The 20828-nt window shown below is 44.2% G+C and overlaps 1 long non-coding RNA gene across 1 annotated transcript; it reads left to right on the top strand.

Moving 5' to 3' along the window:
• Positions 1–5923: 5923 nt before the first annotated feature.
• Positions 5924–20338, top strand: LOC110363829 (uncharacterized). Its single transcript, XR_002422164.2, has 3 exons — positions 5924–6076; positions 19096–19169; positions 20180–20338. It is a non-coding gene; the product is annotated as an uncharacterized LOC110363829 (long non-coding RNA).
• Positions 20339–20828: the final 490 nt, after the last annotated feature.

Below are 20828 nucleotides of genomic sequence, written 5' to 3'. Positions count from 1 at the left end.
CTGCTGAAAGGGGCAGGTGGGGGGATATTTTACGGGAACCCAAAGGATTGATCAAATTAGGTGCTGGATGTGCTGCTCTGTCACATTTTGAGTTATGCTGATGGGAAGTGGCTCCCAATTTCATCACAAATTTCCCGGTATTTGATGTTTCCTATCCCAGGCTCTTCTGTTGCATGGGGCAATTGTGGGGTAAACTGCTTTCATTGAAATCAAACTCCTACCTTTTACAGCTGCTGAAAACAGTTTGGAAGGGTGAAAGCATTTCATTTGGTTTTCCAGAGAAAAATGGAACTACTTCATGAAATAAAGCTTCCTTCAAGAAAAAAAAAATTACATTTTCCAGGGAACTTCATGAGAAATTGCCTATTAATTGTATCCACTATAAACTGCACTACTTAAATCATCTTCCAGTTGCAAATTTTAGCTGTGCTCCCCATTCATAAGCTGTTAATCTGCTGGAACTAAAAAGGCTTTGCCTTGATGAGCTGCATCTTCTTGATGTTAAATTAAAGAGGGATTTTTGCCTTTGACACCAAAATGTCTGTAGTTAGGTTTGAATCTCTCGCTCACATTTACCTATAACTAAAGGGGGGCTGGTGTTAACACACCTGCAAGCACACAGCATTATGAAGATTGACTCTCAGTTCAGTTAATATCAGGAATTACTTTTCTTTTTGTTTTCCCTCTGCTTTTTTGTTTATTTTTTTTTAAATTATCACTGAATTCAGGAGTTTTCACTCCTTTGTTGGCTGGAGACCACTGGAGCACCCCAGGCTACCCAGGGAAGTGGTTGAATCCCCATTCCTGGAGGGGTTTAAAAGATGCAGAGATGAAGTTCTCGGGGACATGGTTTAGTGACAGTGTTGGGTTAACGGTCAGACTCGGTGGTCTTGAGGGTCTTTTCCAACTAAAATGATTCTATGATTCCTTCTCCTGCTTTGGGGATACGTGTGTTGTTTGCTCTGCAGCTTTTCCTTCCCTGGCGTTTCCAAAACACCTCTTTCATAGGAAGGCAACTCCTCAGCCACCAGCCCAAGAAGGAAGCTTGAAGGTTGGTGTTTTCAGGCCCCTTCGTGGGTCATGGCCCCAGGTTTTGTAGCAGCTCCCCCGGCTGCTGTGGGAAGACAGTGGAGTGGGAAAGGGGATGTTTGGGCAGAAGGTGGAGGGATGCAGACCAGCAGGTCTTTCCTGTCCCTCCTGCAGCAGGTTGAAAGTGTTGGCTGAGGTCAACGTGTCCACCTTGGTTTGATGTGGCCATGGCCTCGGTGTGGGCTTTGGGATGATGTAAGCCAATTTCCCGTGATTTAGGGTGGACAAGAGCTGACTGCTCACCCAGTTTTCTGTAGCTTCTCTAGCCTTCTTGCTGCCAAATGGCATCTGGTAAAACCCTCATGGGGATAATTGTGTCTGGGGAAAAAAATAAGGGACTTTGGTAATCTTGGGGCTGGTGCAGAGATGCTTTTCATTGAGCTTTTTGCTGTTCAATTTAATGTGTAATTTCTCTGCCCAAAGAACCTATTGGCTCAGCTCTTAAGATAATTACTGGATTTCACATTGAAAACCCTTCATACAAATATTTAAAAATACAAAAGAACAAAGGCAAAATAGCTTCACGTTATTAATCAATGAGAGTAGAAGGGCGTATTGTTATGAAAATACAGCACCCACTCCTCCAGCTTTTACAGAGCACCAGATGGTATAACATTTGTGAAGACAAATCTTCAACAAACAGCCTGGATTAACCATTTAACACTCCCATCTCTGGTTCCGATTTTCTCAATAGGCAGGAGAAGGCTGGGCAGGAACCGGTTTTTGGATGAGCATCAGGAACAGGCTGAAGGTGTCCTTGACTTAATGCAAGTGACTTTCTGTTACTCTCGGATTTATGTTCTCTGCTGTTGGCATGCCCAGCTTGGTGTTTCAGGAGATATAGGGGGTTGTTAGAGAGATATTAGACCGAGACCAGCATATATCACAGGCTACTTTCACTATCGTGTGTATTGTATGTATGTTTGCAATGCAAAAAGCAGTGACTCCGCTGTGCATCTACTGCTGCTATAAATTGGATTCCACTCCAAAGTGAATGAGAAGAGATATAAAGGATAAGCAAACATGCATTTGTAGCAGTAGAATTGCTCTGGCCCGAGGCTGACCCCTGCTCCCAGCACAAATGAACAGATTTCTCGTTATGTAGCTGCATAAAGACCTGCCTGACCTACAGTGATGCCTGAGTGCTTCCTCTGCTGTATCCATTTTTTGGTCCAGCACGGTAGGTGAGACAGAGCAGGCTGCACTGCTGTTGCTAGTCACATCCCAGGTCTCTTTTATAACCCTTTGACTTGGTGGTTTTACACAAGAAGGCTGTTGAATGTTATAGTGCCGATGCAGTTCTGCAGTTCCGCGTAATTAAAGGGACAGAAGAGTTTCCACCTGGCAAGTCCCGTTGAGCTCAGAGCCTCGCAGACCCTCAGCAGTGACCCTCTGCCAAAAACAAGTTATAATCTGAAGAGGCAGACACCAAAAGCAAGGAAGTGTCCACCAGATTTGCTAAATCCACCTCTCTCATGGGCCAACATTTTGCCTTATTCGCAGCCCTCTGCCTGCTCTTGATAAAACCAGCAACTTTTCTTAACCATGTTTATAGAAAAAATAAACTCTCATTTTCATTTACTGTTCTCAGTCGCAGTTCAAAAAGCCAGAAATATGGAGACAGAAATACAGAAAATCACTGTCCCAGAAACAAACCTGACAGGCAACGGAAAAGGGGACAATCCATTTTCCTCTCCAGCTATTCACAGTATAAATGAGAAACTGTATTTATTCTTTCATTTCTCGAGGGGACTTCCCCAAGTTATTAGAATCTGCCTTATTAAATAATTGAGAAGGCTTGTCATAAAGTGACTTCTCCCTCCCTATCTATCATTGAGATGTGCAGAAAATGACATGTCAAGGAACATTTGCTAGGAAAGCTTCAGGGACCATTAACTCTTGTCACCGCTTAAGTGATTAAGGAACCAGAAACAGTGATACTCTTCCCCAGTTGGTTTGTAAGTATCTACATACCAGGTCTTCCACCCTCCTCTCGTAATGGAGCTTGGTGCCTGGACAGGACAAAGACAACCCTCCACCATCTTGCTGGAGGACCATGAGAGCCTGTCACTAACCATCAGGGTCACACAGCACCCTAACTCCCTGGCGACACAATGTGCTCTGGCCAAATCCGTTTTCAGCCCGCCACATTTTGAGATGTTGTCCATCCTCACCATCTGACCAAGAGCACCATGATATCATTTGGTTTTGATACACTTTCCATGGTCTATGAACATCTGGGTTTCCCCTCATTAATTTTGAACCACCCTGCCTTTACTTATCTTGATGTATGATGATGTCTGAGATCCTACGTCTCTCTTAGAATCGCAGAGCGGTTTGGGTTGAAGGGACCTTCCCAGCTCCCCAGTGCCCCCCCTGCCATGACAGGGACATCTTCACCAGCTCAGGTTGCTCAGAGCCCCGTCCAGCCTGGCCTGGGATGTCTTCAGGGATGGTTCATCCACCACCTCTCTGCCCAACCAGAGCCAGTATTTCACCACCCCCATTGTAAACAATTTCTCTTCTACCACAAAGCAGCCTGGCATTGATATCTTGCCATCCACCCTGACATAGCACTTGATAAATCCCAGCTCAGTCAAACAGAAAACCCCCCTGCAGAGCCAGAACAAGATTTGCACCTTTTCCACCATGATATTTCATAAGCAGCTTTCCTTGCCCAAGAATTGAAGCTGAGGAGAACAGGACAGGAAGGACAGAAGGTTGGGACTGAAACTGCCACCACAGGAAGATAATCATGAGGATAACCTGAGGTTTTAATATCATTATTTGTTGAGTTTTCCAACATCAGCCAAGCATAAAGAACCAGCGATGGCATTTTTAACTCCCACCCTTGAGAAGACAGAGGCTGCTTAAACACCCATTTCCTTCCTTCCTACAAGGACATCAGTTGGCCCAGAGACACCTGTATCAGCTGCAGCACCATACTCTAGTCAGCCAGAACAGCATTTTTGTGTTAGTCAAACAAGTAGGTGCTCAGGATCATAAGTTTCCTCCAGTGAAGTCCATGGCATCTAAACATTCCACATGTTCCAAACCAAGAATCTCTGGAGCTCCATAACTGGAAGAAGCCTCATGTGGGATGTGTGACTGCCTCAACCTGAGGTCCTCCCCCAGTGCTGACGGACTGAAATCACATCTCGATGTGCTTTGTGTTGCTTCAGAGAGGCCAAGGCACTGTGTGCTCAGCTGGGAATAAACCACACTGGCAAAGGAAACAACTGGTTAATACAAGAGACCGGCATGAAAAATATGACGAAATTGAAATGCTAACATCTTCATGGGAGTCTTGTCCGCAGGACTAGCCTAGAAAAGCCTGGTCCTTCTAGTTGGACTTCACCAGAGTCGCACTGATTGCACAGTCGCAGCTTGTAGGACAAGTGACTGAATTTGGGAACTGGCTATAATTTTCAGGAATATGTCGTGCAAGGGGGATGATTTGACATATCTTTATCCAACACACTCATCCAAAGGGGAAGCATGCTGTGTGGTGCTGGAGCATCCCGGTATTTCATCTCTCGTTGTTGTGATTGTAGATTCTAGGTCAAAGTGAACGCTGAGCTCCTAAATGAGTATTTGTAAGTGTAGGCTCGTAGAAGGCGAGCAGTGCTCTTATATCTTTACACCCAAGTCTTCTCCCAGTGAATTGCTAGGTTGTGGATAAGATTGTAGACATATTGTACTCAGACTAAAATATATCTTTTTTGTTTTTAAAAGACTCAACCTAGAAACAATTTTAGAGTCTGAAGGGGAAGGTCATTGCCTATCTCTTACACTTATAAAATATTAGCCCTTGCAATTGGATGATGAGCAAGAGCCAAGTCTCGTGTTTTCACCTCTGCTGGCACAGCTCCTGTAAACTGCTCTCTCCCCAAATATGCCTTGGTTCTCCATAATTCACAGTGTTGTCAGCTCTGGTTCCACATCTCAACATGAGATGCTGACACTCCGTTCTCTGTTTCCAGCAGCTTTTTCTACCCATGCTCGGGGGAAACTGTCCCCTGTAGACCATTTATTTGATGAATTTAGTCTTTCTTTCCATGTGTGAATTATCCAGAGAGATACTTAGATATTTTGATAAAGATGTTTACTTTTTCAGTTGTGACGATGAATGCCATGAAGAGACTGATGTCAAGCAATTCTGAGGCATCAATTCTTGCTTCAGCTGATGATCCCAGAGGTCTGTTCGTGGTGCTCAGACACCCGAAGACTCATGAGGCTGTGCTGGGCCCTCAATGGTTGGATGTAAGTCCCAGAAAAACACCTGCAGAAATGTCTGTGTTTCAGGAATCTTTCACCAAACACTTGTTTGCACAGTTGCTAGGGATGTGATTGATGTATTTTGCCACCAGGATGGGCATCTTTTTATAGCTTTAGAATACAGGTCAGTAGGGTCAAAATCTGATTCCTGATGGGCTGTGGTGGAATCTGTGCCCTTTGTCTGTGGGCAGCCCCCTGCTCCAAACAACTCTCCCCTGTATTGTGGAAAGAGCCATTTCAGGGCATTTTTTTGTGCTGTCCGGAGGAATGTGCATCCAATTCCCATCTCAGGTTCCCATGGCTGGTACAATACTTGTTATCCAATTATTTTTAATGAAAAAACAATTTGTTCCTTAGCCTCCTTACTACTGGAAGCAGAATGAGCTGAGAACAGCTAAACATAGTCTCAACTTGTTATCGCTCAGTCCTTGCCTCTTACCATTAATTGGCTGGGAACAGATTTCCCACTCAGCTAATTATTTCTAATTGTGTTGCTCTCATTAACTTGCTGTTTTGCTACTGGCTACAAATAGGCCTGATATGGCTGATGAGAAGAACCTCCACCTGGGCTCTATCTATGGGTGCAGCCACAATCAAGACCAGCAGCTGGTCCCAGGGTGCATTTTCTCCCCCAGGACCATGTGGAGGGGATGTGTGCCCTTGGCTACTTATGCTGATCCTGTGGTCAGGTTACCCCACCAAAAAACAGGTAGGGTGTGATGACCAGGTTTTTTCTTTCTGGGAGGTATTCCCAGACTATAGTTGTCCTTTTTTGCTTGTACCTTTTTCCTCTCCTCCGTCCATGCTTGATTTGCAATATAATCATTAGGGGAGCCTCTCACGGGCAACAGAAGACAAAGTCTGTGATATGGTGTCTATGCTAAAGCATTGCTGGATGGCTTCTTGTGGAATATCAGTTTTGTATCTGCTGTTGGAGGAGAAGTCATTGGGCTGGGAAGCATCCTTAATTGTACCTTGTGTGTGGCATTTCTCTGCTGGGGTGCAGCTCTTGTAGGCTGTGGGGACACTCAAGATGGAACTGCCTATGTTCGCTTAAAAGTGTGGGTCTGAACCCAAGATGACCTCCCTGCCCTTCCCCAGGCACATTAACCTCGGCATGATCTGGGGATGGTCTTTAGAAATTATTTTATTTGCATCCCATCTGCTCATGGACTATCAGGCCCTGACTGTGTAGCTGTCCCCTTGTCTAAATATCTCCATTTCTTCTGCCATCAGTCTCCCTTTTTGGCCTTGCCTGCCTTGCAGAAAAGCTGATGGTCTTCCTCTTATTTCCTAGTTGGGATCTTCTGTCATCTTGGGTGGGTTTGGTGAAAGTCAGAACTTCTCCGGGCTCCAAGGGAAGCTGCTTGTGTAGCTGGGACAAGCTGTAGCCAGCATGGGGGTAGCCCTGGAATCACAGCATCACAGAGTGGTTGGGGTCGCAGGAACCTCTGTAGATCCCCCAGTCCAGCCCCCCTGCTCCCGCAGGGTCACAGAGCAGATCACACAGGTGGGTCCAGGGGGTTTGAATGTCTCAGAGAAGGAGACTCCACACCCGCTCTGGGCAGCCTGGGCCAGGCTCTGGCACCTCCCAGCAAACAAGTTTCTCCTCATGTTCACATGGACCCTCCTGTGTTTCAGTCTGTGCCCATTGCCCCTCATCCTATGGACTAAGCTCTGCACTTATTTTCCCGACCTGAACCAGCCTCTTTGAGGCTGTTTTTCCTGTAGAAGCTACCAGAGCCTGGAAATATCCGGTGCGCAGATCGTGTTGCCTGGTTGCTGGGTTGGGTAGCGATTGAGGATGCTGATGCACAGAGTATTTAGGTCTCTCCCTTGGAACATCAAACCATTGCATGCAACAGTGAAGCGTGCACATTAGGTGTCATTGCCTTGCTATCAGCTTGTTTATGCTCTGTGCAGGAATGTGGCAGGCTTGGAAAAGGACAAGCAGGCTGTCAGTGAGCCTAAGTAAGCTCTTTCTGACACTTCACTGTGATTTGGTTGTAACTTAAAAGTCATGGGTGTTTTCATTTGTTGGGTAATGGAGAATACTGTTTTCTGTGCCTAATAGACATCTCTAGATGTCACAAAAGAGAAATTATAAGGAAGAGGCAGAGTACAAATGGCTGTGTTGTGTAGGTGCTTTTCTGTGTGTAATGATGCTCCCCTTCCAATGTTCCATAGCTGCATAAGAGAGGAGTGAGAAAGATATTTAAGATGTAAAGTTATGGAGACTCTTATTTATTCATCTATCTCCTGGAGTGCATCACGATCACAAATTCTTGTAATATGATGAGATTTTAAAGCTCTGAGCAAGTGCCTCTCTCGTGGAAAATACTATTGCAAAACATGAAATAATATTTTCATAATTATGGTGCCTCAGGAACATCTGACAGCTGCTGTTTTGTCCTTATCATTTCTGCATTTTTCTCTTTATTGAGTGGAACGCGACAGTTCTGGGATGGGGAGAAGACCCTGTTATTACCTCACAGCAGTGTTTTACTGGCTTCTGCTGCATAATGTCCTGAGAGCATGGAGAAGGACGTGAAAATCCCAGCCAGTTCCTGTCTGAAGACCCAAGCTGTTCCTCATTCAGAGAGCTACTGCAGCCCACTACAGTTTCTCCTGTGGATGTAAAGAATCAATACACTGTGGTGGTATAATTATTAGCTACCTTGCTCAGGTTGTTTTTCATAGTTATTTCCTAACACAGAAAAAAGGCCAAGATGAACAGAAATGCTTAACTTCAGTGATCATAGGAGTATCAGTGATTTTCTGAAGGACGTTCTTCATGGCAAATGGAAGCTGTCTTGCATGCACTCCATCACTGTGACACCTTATTTTGGTACTTAGCTTCCACGAGTGTCTGGGTAAGTGACCTGGTACTCCAAGTGCATTTAGCTTGTTCTTTTACAGTTGTATGTTGTGAGGTTCATTTGAAACCCTTTGAAATCTGTTGGAGACCATCCAACAGAGGTGTATTGATTTGAATCCTGTCTTCTGACAAAAAGGAAGGATGCTTTATGTATTGTGGCAAGGTTTTGGAAGTGGGGAGGGGTACAGAGGTGGCTTCTGTGAGAAGCTGCTAGAAACTTCCCATGTGTTTGATAGAGCCAATGCCAGTTGGCTCGAAGATGGACCTGTCACTGGCCAAGGCTGAACCCATCAGCAATGTTGGCAGCACCTCTGATAACATATTAAGGAAGGAGGAGAAAAAACCTGTGCAATTGCAACTTCAACTGGAGAGAGGAGTGAGGATATGTAAGAAACAACTCTGCAGACACCAAAGTTGGTGAAGAAGGAGGGGCAGGAGGTGTTCCATGCACTGGAGCAGATTCCCTTGCAGCCCATGGTGAGGCCAGATCTCCATCTGCAGCCCAGGGAGGACCCCACACTAGAGCAGGTGGATGCCCAAAGGAGTTTGGGGAGTGGGCAAAGTGCTTTCATTTCTTCTCTGCTTTTCCCATTTTGTCAACTAAAGATGACCTCTGGAAGGCGCAGGGTGTCCATGCTCTCCTCAGTCAGCTATCAGCTGTCCAGAGCTGCTACATCTCTGAAATCAATAGCACAATATGGATTTATGCCTACTTCTTCAAACTGATAGTTTACATGCACTAAAAATAACCTATATATTGCTAGGGCTTCCAATTAATGTGTTTCTCGGAGCTCTCTGTTCACCCTTTTCTCATCACTTCTGTTTTCTACATCCATATCTAATGGGTCCTCACATGTCATTGCTCTCCAGAGGACAAATAACTGTGCATCTCCTCCCATGGCTCAGCTCTTTCATTTCTTAGTCTAGATCAATGGATCAAGGCTTTGCAGTTATCTGTATTAGATAATGCACACCGAATGAATCATTGTATGATTGTGTGGAAAGAGCAAACTGCGTAAAACTCCAGTTCCTATGGCTCTTGCTGGGAACTGATCTGTCTGTCCTGAGCTCGGACTTGTTTGTATTACATGGTTGAATTCACGGCCTTCTCTCCGCTTTGCAGCTCTGTTGCTCTCTGCCACCCAAATCTCTGCTTGTACCTTCACCATCACAAATTAGCAGCTCTGTAAGTGTCCACCTGGGGACAAGGTGTCTGAGAGTTTAATCTCTTCTTCAGGGTGCTTCACAGGCACTATCTTCCTTCCACAGACACAGTTCTTCCCCAACTCTCCCCTTTTCTCTCTGCAACTCACTCTCCCCCTTATTATAATAAAATAATCAAATCCTCAAAAAACTCCTCAAATCCATTAGCCTGTTGGCTTCTGTTACTGATTCATTACTGTTTTCCCTGAAACCTACAGCTATTTTGCCTTATTTGCAAATGATTTACCACTTCTGTAGATGTGACTTGAGTCTCTCTATGCAGCCCAAATATCTGAACTCTGCCTATTGTACTTTTGAACAAGAAGCACTAAACCCCCATCTTTTTCTCATACAAAGTGCAACACAATTTAACAAACTGCTTGACACCGTGCTGGAATATAAATTCGCTTTTAATAGCAATTTAAAAAGTGGCAATCGGACTTCACACTGCTGCAAGTTAAATCCTGTTTGCATCAGAAAGGAGGCAGGCAAACTTGCAGCCAAAACCAGAAGTCATTAGCTGCTAAGAAATTACTGCTTGGCCATGATGACTGTTCTTTAAAGAAAATCAAGCAAACACTTGGTTGCTTTTCTAATCCAGCTTCTTTTTAATTTTCAACTATAATGAAGTGCACTTTATTCGTTTGCTGAAAATAAGTGAGAACAACAGCAAATCACTTACACCCCCATGTGTGACTGCATTTAGCTGCTAGTTTGTTAAATGACTGAGGCAAAAGGTCTTTGGTTCTGGAAGAAACCTGTGTTTATTGTGAAGTTTCCCATGGAGAAGGTGGACCATCTCATGGTAAAAACAGGAGTTAGGTGTCAGGGCTAAGTGAGGTTGTTCTTGCATGAGCTTGCACAGGTAGGCAGAGATGTTGGCAAAATGGATGCAGAAGAGCTTTCTTGGTCTCTGGTGTCTTTATATGCTGCCTACACCAATAGCTTTGGCTGTGGATGAGAGGAAATGGCCTCAAACTCCGCCAGTGGAGGTTTAGATTGGATATTGGGGAAAGGTTTGTTGGGCGTTGGAACAGGCTGCCCAGGGCAGTGGTGGAGTCATCATCCCTGGAGGGGTTGAACGGACGTGGAGATGAGGTTCTCAGGAACATGGGGTAGTGACAGTGTTGGGTTAATTATCTTGGGGGTGTCTTGCAACTATATGATTCTATGGCTCTCTGGCTGTAACCCCAACTTGACTTGGTATGTTGGAGCTACAGTGGCCCTGGGATATCTCAGGAGTGTCTTGGAAGCAGGAGCCTGGCAGGTCCATGCACCCAACCAAGCCCTGGCAGGAGCATCAGTTGAGATGCTGGATGTGAACTGAGGACCAAGCTGAGTGTTGGGAGCACAAACAGCAAGAGCCAGCAACAGTGTGGGGACAAAGAGGAGAAAAAGTAAACCTGTGACTGCTGTAGGGACTTCAGCTTCTCTGCCTTTTTACTGCAGTAGCCCTAAAATCTCCACCTTAATGTGTGACACACGTACACAACTCTTCTGGGCATTATATGCTTATGGAAGTAATATAAGACTCCTGTGGAACAGCTCTCAAGTACAAACTTTCTCCATCTTGTGTTTTCTGGTCAATTCTTCGGCTTAAAAATCCTAAATGCTTAAGAAATGCTTCACTTTCTGTAGAAGCATCAAGATGTGGTCTCAAGTGTTGTGTCTGGGTCTTTCATCACAGCTTGCCAGCTTCCATATTTAAAATGGCCTCGTCTAAAAAGGAGCTTTTCATTTTCAAAGTGTGTGGTTTCTTTTAGCCAAGGAGGTAATTATGTTTGTCTTGTAGTCATTCAGAAGCTCAGGTGTCAACTAAACCAGGATTTCATCAGGAAATTTCTGTCCAGTGTTGTATTGATTCATGAGCATTTGCTGCAATTATAGAGAAACAGATAGCAATTATCTACCTGAGCTGTAAGAGAAACAGGAGTGTACTAAAAATAAGTAACTTGACAAGAAAGAAGCACAGTTATAAGTGTTTGGTGGAAATTAATACATAGCATTTTCTGTTGCAGCACTGAATTTGTTCCGTGTGCTGTGAGACCATGTCATAGGCAAAAGGGAGCAGGTGGGTAAAATTGATGTGGAGAAGAAAGTGAGGCAAGGACAAATCATCGAGTAACCTGGGCTCCTCCTCTTCTCTTGCATTTCTGCTTCATGTCATTTCTGCTGGTACAGAGAGACAGTACAACAATTGCAATTTTTGGTAAATTAAAGATGTATCTGATTCTCGGTGATTACAGGAAGCCATTAATGGCACACAAATCCTAACTACATTGCAGGGCATAGCAGATAAACTTGGCTAAGCCATCATTTTCCTGCCATGCTTTTGGTTGTAAAAGGATTTCACAAACATTTGCTGTTTCTCATTTATTCCTTTTGGTTTTGTGGATCTTGCTAGGGGCAGAGGAGGTGGGGAGGAGCAATAGCTCATCACACCTGGTGTGACTGAGCAACAGCTTCATGTTCTGCTGGCTGTAAACCACCCCAGCCTAAACCTCCTTCCTTGGATGACTTTTCTAGCAGAACAGTGCCATTATGGATATGTTGGCTTGGATAAGGTGAAGTCCGCAGGGCTGCTTGGAAGGAGAGCTTTCATGACAGATTAGGCCATCAGCGCATTCAGGACAGGGAATTGTCTTCAATCGGTCATGGGTAATGGGCTATATCTGAGCATACTTCTAAGACAAAGAGCTCTTATGTCGCTTGCAATGACTAGTCCCAGGTAACACATAATGCATCTGCGTGCCGAGCCGGACCAAGGGGCTGGCAGCAAGACGTTAACCTGTTGCTTGGAAAAATCGTATGCAATAATTTTGTTCTTTAGATTCATATCTTTGTTGTTTAGGGATTACTTCCTCATATAGACAGGGTCTTGTTTACGTGAGTGCATCGTTTTCCTGGATGCCTGCAGCCCTTTCTCTGGCTGATGGGCAGAGAATGAAGATCAGAAATGGGTTTGGAGGAGCTCTTTACCACTTACTAGCCCTCTCAGGCTATGTGCTTCAATGATTTTATTTTAGTTTCTTTGCTCTTTTAGTAGGCAAATTCTTTGCATTATTGATTTGCTTGATTTGGCTCTTTAGATATGGGTTCTTTATAATATAGAGTCATGCAGCTGCAGTTTTAAAATAATGGAATAGTTTTGCCTTTACAGTAATTTCATTAGATTTTGGATTCATGTTTGGGATGTGACAAGCCTCCTGCTACCTGTGTTGGTTTAGATAATCATTCCTGTGCTAGAGGACAACACAGAGGTCCTGATCTCTCACACAGCAGAAACAGCGTTATCTTTCTCCACTTCATAGAAGGGAGAGCACCTGCCTTTCCCCTGTTACTGGAAATATATTGCTCTGAGCACAGAGGGGAAGCACCGGGAAGCTTCTTGCTGACATATCTTGCCCAGAATGTGGAAAGGTCAGAAAGTAAGGAAGATCATAGAATCATAGAACAGTTTGGGTTGAAGGGACCTCCCCAGCTCCCCCAGTGCCACCCCTGCCATGGCAGAGACATCTTCACCAGCTCAGGTTGCTCAGAGCCCCGTCCAGCCTGGCCTGGGATGTCTCCAGGGATGGTTCATCCACCACCTCTCTGGCCAACCTGGGCCAGGCTTTCACCACCCTCAGGGACAACAATTTCTTCCTCATGTCCAGCCTCAATCTCCCTCCTTTAGTTTAAAACCATCACCCCTTGTCCTATCACAACAGGCCCTGCTATAAAAGTCTGTCCCCATCTCTCTTATCAGCCCCTTTTAAGTAGGAAAGGCTGCACTAATGTCTACCTGGAGCTTCTCTTCTCCAGCTGAACACCCCAACTCTCTCAGCCTGTCCTCCCAGCAGAGCTGTTCCAGCATCGGATCATTTCTGTGGCCCTCCATCACTGCCATTGATCAGAGGAGCTCTCATACTCAAGTCCCCAAGATGTTGCACAGTCCTGGGCATCAGTCCTCACCAGGGAGCTGCCTGGGGGTCCATTTTCCCCCTAAACTCCAACTCCAGGGGCAAGTACTGTGCTTACTTACAGCAGGTCCAGCTACATGTGACAGAAGTGAACTGGAAATGTGTGCAACCACCTGCCTCCCATGTCCCAATTGCCCCAAGGAGACCTGTGCCTGGAGAAGAGGAACTATTGAGGAACCACTGACCTGGAAGAGAAGAGCTTCTAGTCCCTAACCACACGTTGGTGTGCACCAAGTAATTTTTTGGCAGGACGTGGTGGTGAAGCAGTGTCTCTGCACATACAGAGTCTCTGTTAAATCTCACTGGGGTTTTTGCTCCCAGCTTTCTGACTTAGAGGTGCTCCTGCTCGAGTGTCGTTGGACAGGAATAGCTGTTGTGTCCTGGCACTTGAGATTTGTGCATACGGGGGGTGCTGCTTAATAAACCTTCATGTGCATCAGATTCACCTGAACATTAGCTGAAGGGCAATCTCATGGGTTGTGTTTTGGAAGGAGGGAGGACAGGGAAGGGTTCTCCTGCTGTTCAGTCTCTCCAGTCACCTCTTCTTTATGTCTCTAATCTGCCTTGTTCTCCCCTACAAGCATTCAAACAAACAAACACAATGACAGCAGCTCTCTGTTAAAGTCCAGACAAGCTGGAGTAATTTTTTTTTCCCCCGCAATTTGTTATTCCTGTTATTTTTGCCTTTTAGTGGCCCCAGCTGGTTTTTGGGATTGAGGATTGCCTTTGATTCAAAGCTTTAATTAGTTCTCCCCAGGACCAGGGTAGGATCACTGTGGACCTGTGGTTTGTGGTCACCCCATTGCCGTTGCCAGCCCTCGATGGCGTGTCCTCCAGCCCACATTGCATGACTGTGCCTGTAGCAAGAACGTCAGCTCAGGTCTTACATCAGAGAAAAAGAGAAGTCCTGTAGAAAGACCATTTATTGTTACATTAATGATCTTAAATTCTTCTCTGTTCTTCTTAAATTCTTTTCCGTTCTTCCTCAATTCTTCTCCGTTAACTCTCAACGGTGATGCATTCCCACTTTCTGGAGATGAAACCTTCCAAGTGGGGGATGTTACTCATCCAGTGCTGCTTTTTGGGGCAAGTTCTAGGCTGGGCTTCCCAGCGAAGTGGTTCCCCTGCTCTCTCATGAGTGACAGTGCTAAAGGCATGAACGCTTGCCAAGTTTTGTTGCTTAAATAAAGCTTTGCCTGGGTCACTTGGGAGCAAAGCTGAATGTTCAGGTCCAGGGAATCCACTTCCCTTCTCTCTCAAAAAAGGTTGGATTAACCTTCAGTACATTCTTCAAAGAAGTTCTCCAAGAAGGTTTTTATTTCTTTCTGCCTCACGGTTCTTGCAGTAAGTGATGATTTTGACGCATGAGGATCTTATGCTTTGGACTGAGATGGGTGAACGTGAATGATATCCAAAAACCAGGTGTGGACACCTGAACTTTGCAACCCTCCTTTGCTCCACACATTTCTGAACACCCAATATGATGCATCATGTGTTGCCTCTGAGAAATGAGGTGCTGAATTTGTGTGTTGGTGGCTAAGCTTGGCAAATCATGCAGAACCAAATGAGTCTGGCTCAGATGCACAAAAGCAGGAGCTCTGAACCGTTGTGGGGAGCTTGAAATTGCGCGGAGTCTTAAAATTACCCACAGTGTGTTGCTGGTGATGTTGGAGCATTGTAGTACATGTGGGCTCCACCTTTGTTTACTGGCTGCATGTGCTACCATAATATACACATTTAATAACATGGTGAGCAAACTTTTTATGTATTTGTATGTATCTGAATGACTTATTGCATTGGTCTCCTAGGGTTGTCTCTGATTAGCAAACTTGTGCATGCTCTTCTGTTGGTTGGAAATAGCTGCCTCATAGGTTTGATAATTTGTGTGTGCTCATTTGTTATTTGAAAGTAGCTGCCAGCTATGTTTGATGAATAATTTTCTGCCTGCTGGTTGGTAGCCTGCTGCTCTTTTTGCATAGCTGGTAATTTGCCCTTTCAGGTAAGGTATTGAACGTGTTGGTCATGTGGTCCTGCTAGGAGGTGCAAAGTGTATTAAGGAGAAGGGAGAGTAAAGGAGGAAAAGAAAAACCACATTTTCCCTGAAATTCTACTCTATTGAGACCACACAATTCACTCCTCTCTGAGATACGTGAAAACTAAGTGCAGGTGCATCGCTCATGAACTGTGTAGGTCTGGACAACTTGATACTGGGCTGCAAAAATATGGGATAAAGTCAGGTTGAAATGGGATAATAATTGTTGTGTGTTTGCTTTGGAGCCTGCTGGAGCTGGGGAAGGTGATTCTTCCATGGTGTGTAGCTATGGGGTCTGTGGTTTTGGGGTGCACCCCGCTGCTGGGCGTTGCTTGACTGTGCAGGCGAGATGTGGGGACCAGTGCCAGCCATGGCATGCTTGCTTGCCACTCCAGTTTGCCCAAGGAATTAATGGGTCACTTCAACCATTTTAATAACCGTGAGTTTCTTGCAGCTGGTGGCTTGTGGGATGCTTGGCAGCCACCCACTCTGCACCCCAACAGTAATTCACCATCGTCAAAACCCCAAACTTGTGTTCTCGGTGCTGAGCAACCTTTATTAAACAAATCAACCAGTTCAAGTAATAATTTAAAAGTTCTGTTCAAACATGATATTTTGATCCGATCGCAGCTTCCCTGTAAAATTAAGGATTTAATGCTCCCATTCCAGCTAAATGGACTTTATGGTGTTCAGGCTGAAAAGACTGCACGGTGGATTAGAAAGCCATTGTGAAAAGTGTCATTGAAAACCTGTAATTTTCCTGTCTCTCCCTCTTACTTCAATGATCCATTTTCATGCCAAATTTCAGGAGACAAATGCATTAGTTCAGCTGGGCTGGTAGGGCTTTGCTCTTGGTACGTGTCTGCAGCCTTTGGGGCCCGGCACAGGAGCTTTAAGGTGGAAAATGTGCACTTGGGAGTCTGCAAAAAAGGAAAATCATTGCTCAACATACGACAGGTGCTTTTAGGTATTGAGAATTTACGACTAGTATCAGATGAAGTAATGTTTTTTTATGCTAACATGTCTAATTGCGTATTACCCAAAGGCTTGTGTAATTTATTTGAAGGTTTAACTGACACTAAGCATTTGTCTTGTATGGCTCTAACAATCCACATGCTTTTGGCAGATCTTCCACTGTCTATAAAAATACCTAATAATCCATTAACTGGTCAACTTAAAAGCCAGCCTGTGAGAATATTATTGAGTTCTTTATTACTAGATTTAATGTTATGAATACTCACCTTGCATAATATGATTGATGCTGCTTGTCTGCTCCTGCTGAACCCAACCATAAGATGCCCATAAGCTCGGGGCTGCGTTTGGGTGGTCATTCACTTGGCGTGTTTGCTAAGAGATATATTAAGTTATAGACACTTAAACTCAGATTAAAGACAGTGGTCTGACTCACGGTGTAGTCATTAAGGCTCCATATGACATCCCTTTATAGCCCTGTTAATATCACTATAGCCATATTCTGATGTGGTTTTTCTACTGTTAGTTTTTAGTGGTAAGCCCCAGTATTTGTCCTCTGTCCTCTCTGGGATAATGTCTCTTTTGGCTATGTGGTCTTACCTGATAGATAATTTAGGAAAGATTAGGAGTGCTTGTAAATTAGTAAAGGCTGGGATTTTTCATAGGAGCCACTCAAATAGCAGTGCCCATGGCTTGATTGCTGATAGATGCCGACTTTTGACAGTTAAAGTTGGAGAAAAGCCTTTTGGTGAGAGCTGGGGGATTTCTGATGTATCAGTTTGGAAATAAACATGAATAAATTTTGAATGAAAAGTAGATGAAAGTTTCTATTCACCAAAAAGCTGAAAAAAAAATTCCTGCTGAAAATGAAAAGTTGGGACATGAGGCTGATCCTCCTCTCCCAATTTCTTCTACTTCTGTGCTCTCCAATAACTCCGCTTTCTGATTTACAAACAAATATTGGTCATCCCAAGAGCTGATGCACCCGGGGTTTTGTTTTTACAGACCCTCTGCTTCAAGCAGAGCACATTCACAACTGCACTGTGTCAGCGTCCCATGAACAAACTGAGAATATTTATGCCATGAGGATCAAGAAGGTGACACTGATAAATGGCACTGAAGATGAAAATTACTTGCGATGGCCAAGTAACCGCACTTTTCTGCACATTGGCTGCAACCTCTGCAGAACCTGCTGTGCCAAGGTGGAGCTGTAAACTTTACAAAGCCACTAATGCACCTTTGAAGACTGTGAACCTCTGGTTAAATGCCATTTTATATTGCTTTTCCAAGAATAACCCACACCGAGGCAGCAATAGCCCCCAACCCACCCAGGCAGCGCTTCCCCTGCAAGTGCAGCATCCCCCAGCTGGGATTTTTTGGGGGTAAAAACCCAAATTGCAAATTTTCTGGCATGGAGAATTTGCTAATCAGCTTGCTAAGTCTTGAGTGCTCATAGCTGGGTGAAAAAGCAGGGAAATGGGACATGATCTTAAGGTCTTTCTTGGGCACATCGTCTGACTGCTGCCAGAACATCCTTTCCTCATTGCTTGAATTCAGCTTGAAATTCGGGCTCTGGAGTGATTTTGCAAATAGGTTAGTGAAAAATCTATATGTTAGGATAATGCTGAATATAATGAATGACTTCTTAATAGCTAGGAAATAAAGCTATAGCTAGCTAAATAAAGCTTTGTGGCTCTGGACTCTTGCCTTATTCTACGTGGGCTTTTAAAATAAACCATAAATTCCTTGAGTTTTACTATTGAGCTACTTAACTATTCAAGTAGGAAAACTGAAATATTGTAATATATATTGCATTGTAAGAAAATGAATGCCTGAGCTTTCTTTATAGTTGAAGCAGGACCAACTATGGCAGGCTACGTTTTTCGAAAAGGGGGAAAATATTAATTTGTTATTTAACTCAGCATCAAATGCACCGTGAGCAGCTTCTCGTGGTCATTGCTATAATTTCTGCTCTACAAAGAGTGCCAGGCAGGCTTGAGAAACAGCTGAGCCCCTTCTCAAACTTTTATTCATCCAGTGTTGTAAAACAACTTCATCCCCATGCGTCTCACAGTTTTACTGCACCTGGATTTTGAAATCACCATTTCCATTTTCAAGGACTGTGTTATATACGATTTGGTTTTGAAGTAAGATATTTACATGAGGTGAAGAATTAACCTCCTGTGATGTTAATCTGTGCAAACTTCTCTGAAGAACAGAGGTACAAGGTAAGGGCCTTAAATGTCCAGCACATTTAATCCCTGCCCAGCCACTTTTGGTGGAACATATCAGTTTGTTTTGGTACTGTTGTATTTCTTTCCATGGTGAGATGACGTAGGGATGGAAATGCAAAGGGAATTTGGATCTGATGTTTGAGTTTGGGTATGGTTAAAGAGCTATTATTATTATATATATATTTTGTTTTTCCCTAGGATATAACAGAAAGAAAAGTGCTTGATAATGATGAGAGCTGAACTTGTTCAGTTTGATGTAAGGAAGAGGGTCTGTTCCTTTGGGGTCCCAGTGCATGAGCCAGTTTTAATCTTTGGATTTGATTCAGGGTCACTGCAATCAGGGGACAGGCAGACATCTATTTCCTGGGTATTTTGAAATGGTTAATAGATATATTGCTCTCCTTATAACACGGACATTTTATACTTTGTTTAATTATTTTTTCCCAGCTGAGGCAGCAAGGGCAGGTTGCTGCGGGGCTTGCAGCTTCAGCTTTTGTGGAGTGGTCCCCTGACCATCACAGGTTGGTGAACATGACTTTATTTTGTTACTGTGAAAGTTTGGACCAATCACTATATTTTTCCTCAGACCAAATTGTCCTGGTTTGGGAAAGGAGGGCATTATATTTTTCATATGTGTGTGTATATATATATTCTTTCCTGTGTGTCTAAGCGAACCCTCAGTCATCAGAGCAGCAGGGCTGGACCGAAGGCCACACCACAGCTTGGGCATTAGCAAGTCCTGGGTGTTTTATCCTGAGAAACAGGTCAAGAGGGGAAAAATAAGAATGTATAGAGCTGTGTCATGCAAGAATCTGATACTGAAACTATGCTGCAAGGTTAATGCAAAGTTGTGTCCCATTAACCCACCTCGGGCACTGTGCAGCTTCTACAGGAACCTCATTGAACGTCCAGAAGAATTCGAGTTTCTTTGCTGTGTGAAGGGCTTCCCGGTGCCGCTGCAAAGGGAATCAGCTTGGTAAAGAACTATGGCTTCATCAAGATTAGACGCTCAATGGCATTTTAATGTAACTTCATGTCTAATGATGTTACTCCTTCATTTAGACAGGAGTGACATGGCACATTCCAGCAGGTGGAAGCTGAAGTTAGATAAATTGAACCTGGATTTGGGTGGCAACAGTTAAAAAGTGGGAGTAATTAATCATGTAGATCAGTATAAAAGTGGTAAATGCATGGTTACCTGGAGCCTTAAAATCACAATGGGACATGTGTTGACTTTCTGAATGATGCGGTTGTTGAGGGATTTGGCAGCATTTGTGTCCTCAGGGAAGAACTTCCCACACCAGGAGTATTGTGGGACAATATCCATGAGGCATCTGGCCTGTGCAGGGTCTCTGGATGGGTTTATTGCTGAGTCTGTGTCCTGGGAGTCCACCAAAAAATATCACAAAGCTGGCAAATTCCTGCTGTTTTCTAATTCTTCTGTTGCAAACAGTGATTTCAAAATTACGTATTTGTATAAGGGAGAAAAAATGAATGGAACACGCAGTTGTCTCTTGTTTTCTGCCCACAGCCAACCACCCCAAGAACTGTTCCACGTCTGAGCTGCAAAGTGGGTCACAGAGAAACTTCAAAAATCTGGAAACGATTCTGAATTGTGCCTGTATTTGCCTGACCTGATTTTTTTCCTTGTATGTAAAAACGTTTAATTAAATGTATTTCGAGGCCCTGAGCCACACAACTGCTGTTGTCATTTAATTGCCTCAAATAAACGCTCCTTTTGTGAGTGTTGCTGATGAGCGATTTGCTCTGTGGCACTTGTAGCTCCAGCAGACAACTCCAGCGAGCTGTTGGTTGGTAATGTTTGCCTCTGTTTTTTTCTATCTTTTTTTTAATTGTTCCTCTCAAACCACTGTCACCGGGTGTATGGAGAACAGCCCAGATACATATGCACAGTGCCTGAGATCAGAGCTCCCAGCTGAACTATTGCTGTGCATTAAGAGCTGTGTAAACAGCTTTCTGGGTTTTACACCAAGGTAAATATTAATCGTTTTGCATGAACCGATGATGGAAAAACCCAGGGTAAACAGCAATATTAATAAACCTTAACAGTTTGAAGCAGCGAGGCGGCAGGCAGAGCGGTTCCAGGACTCCTTCCCTTCCCCTTTACGCTGGGGGTGATGTGGGATTTTGGGTGGTAGTTGTGGGTGGGCAGATTTGGG

Source organism: Columba livia, chromosome 5, assembly GCF_036013475.1.
Source record: "Columba livia isolate bColLiv1 breed racing homer chromosome 5, bColLiv1.pat.W.v2, whole genome shotgun sequence".
NCBI classification, from domain to species: domain Eukaryota; kingdom Metazoa; phylum Chordata; class Aves; order Columbiformes; family Columbidae; genus Columba; species Columba livia.
The sequence above is the reverse complement of the archived record's forward strand: the minus strand, read 5'-3'. Positions and strand labels throughout refer to the sequence as shown.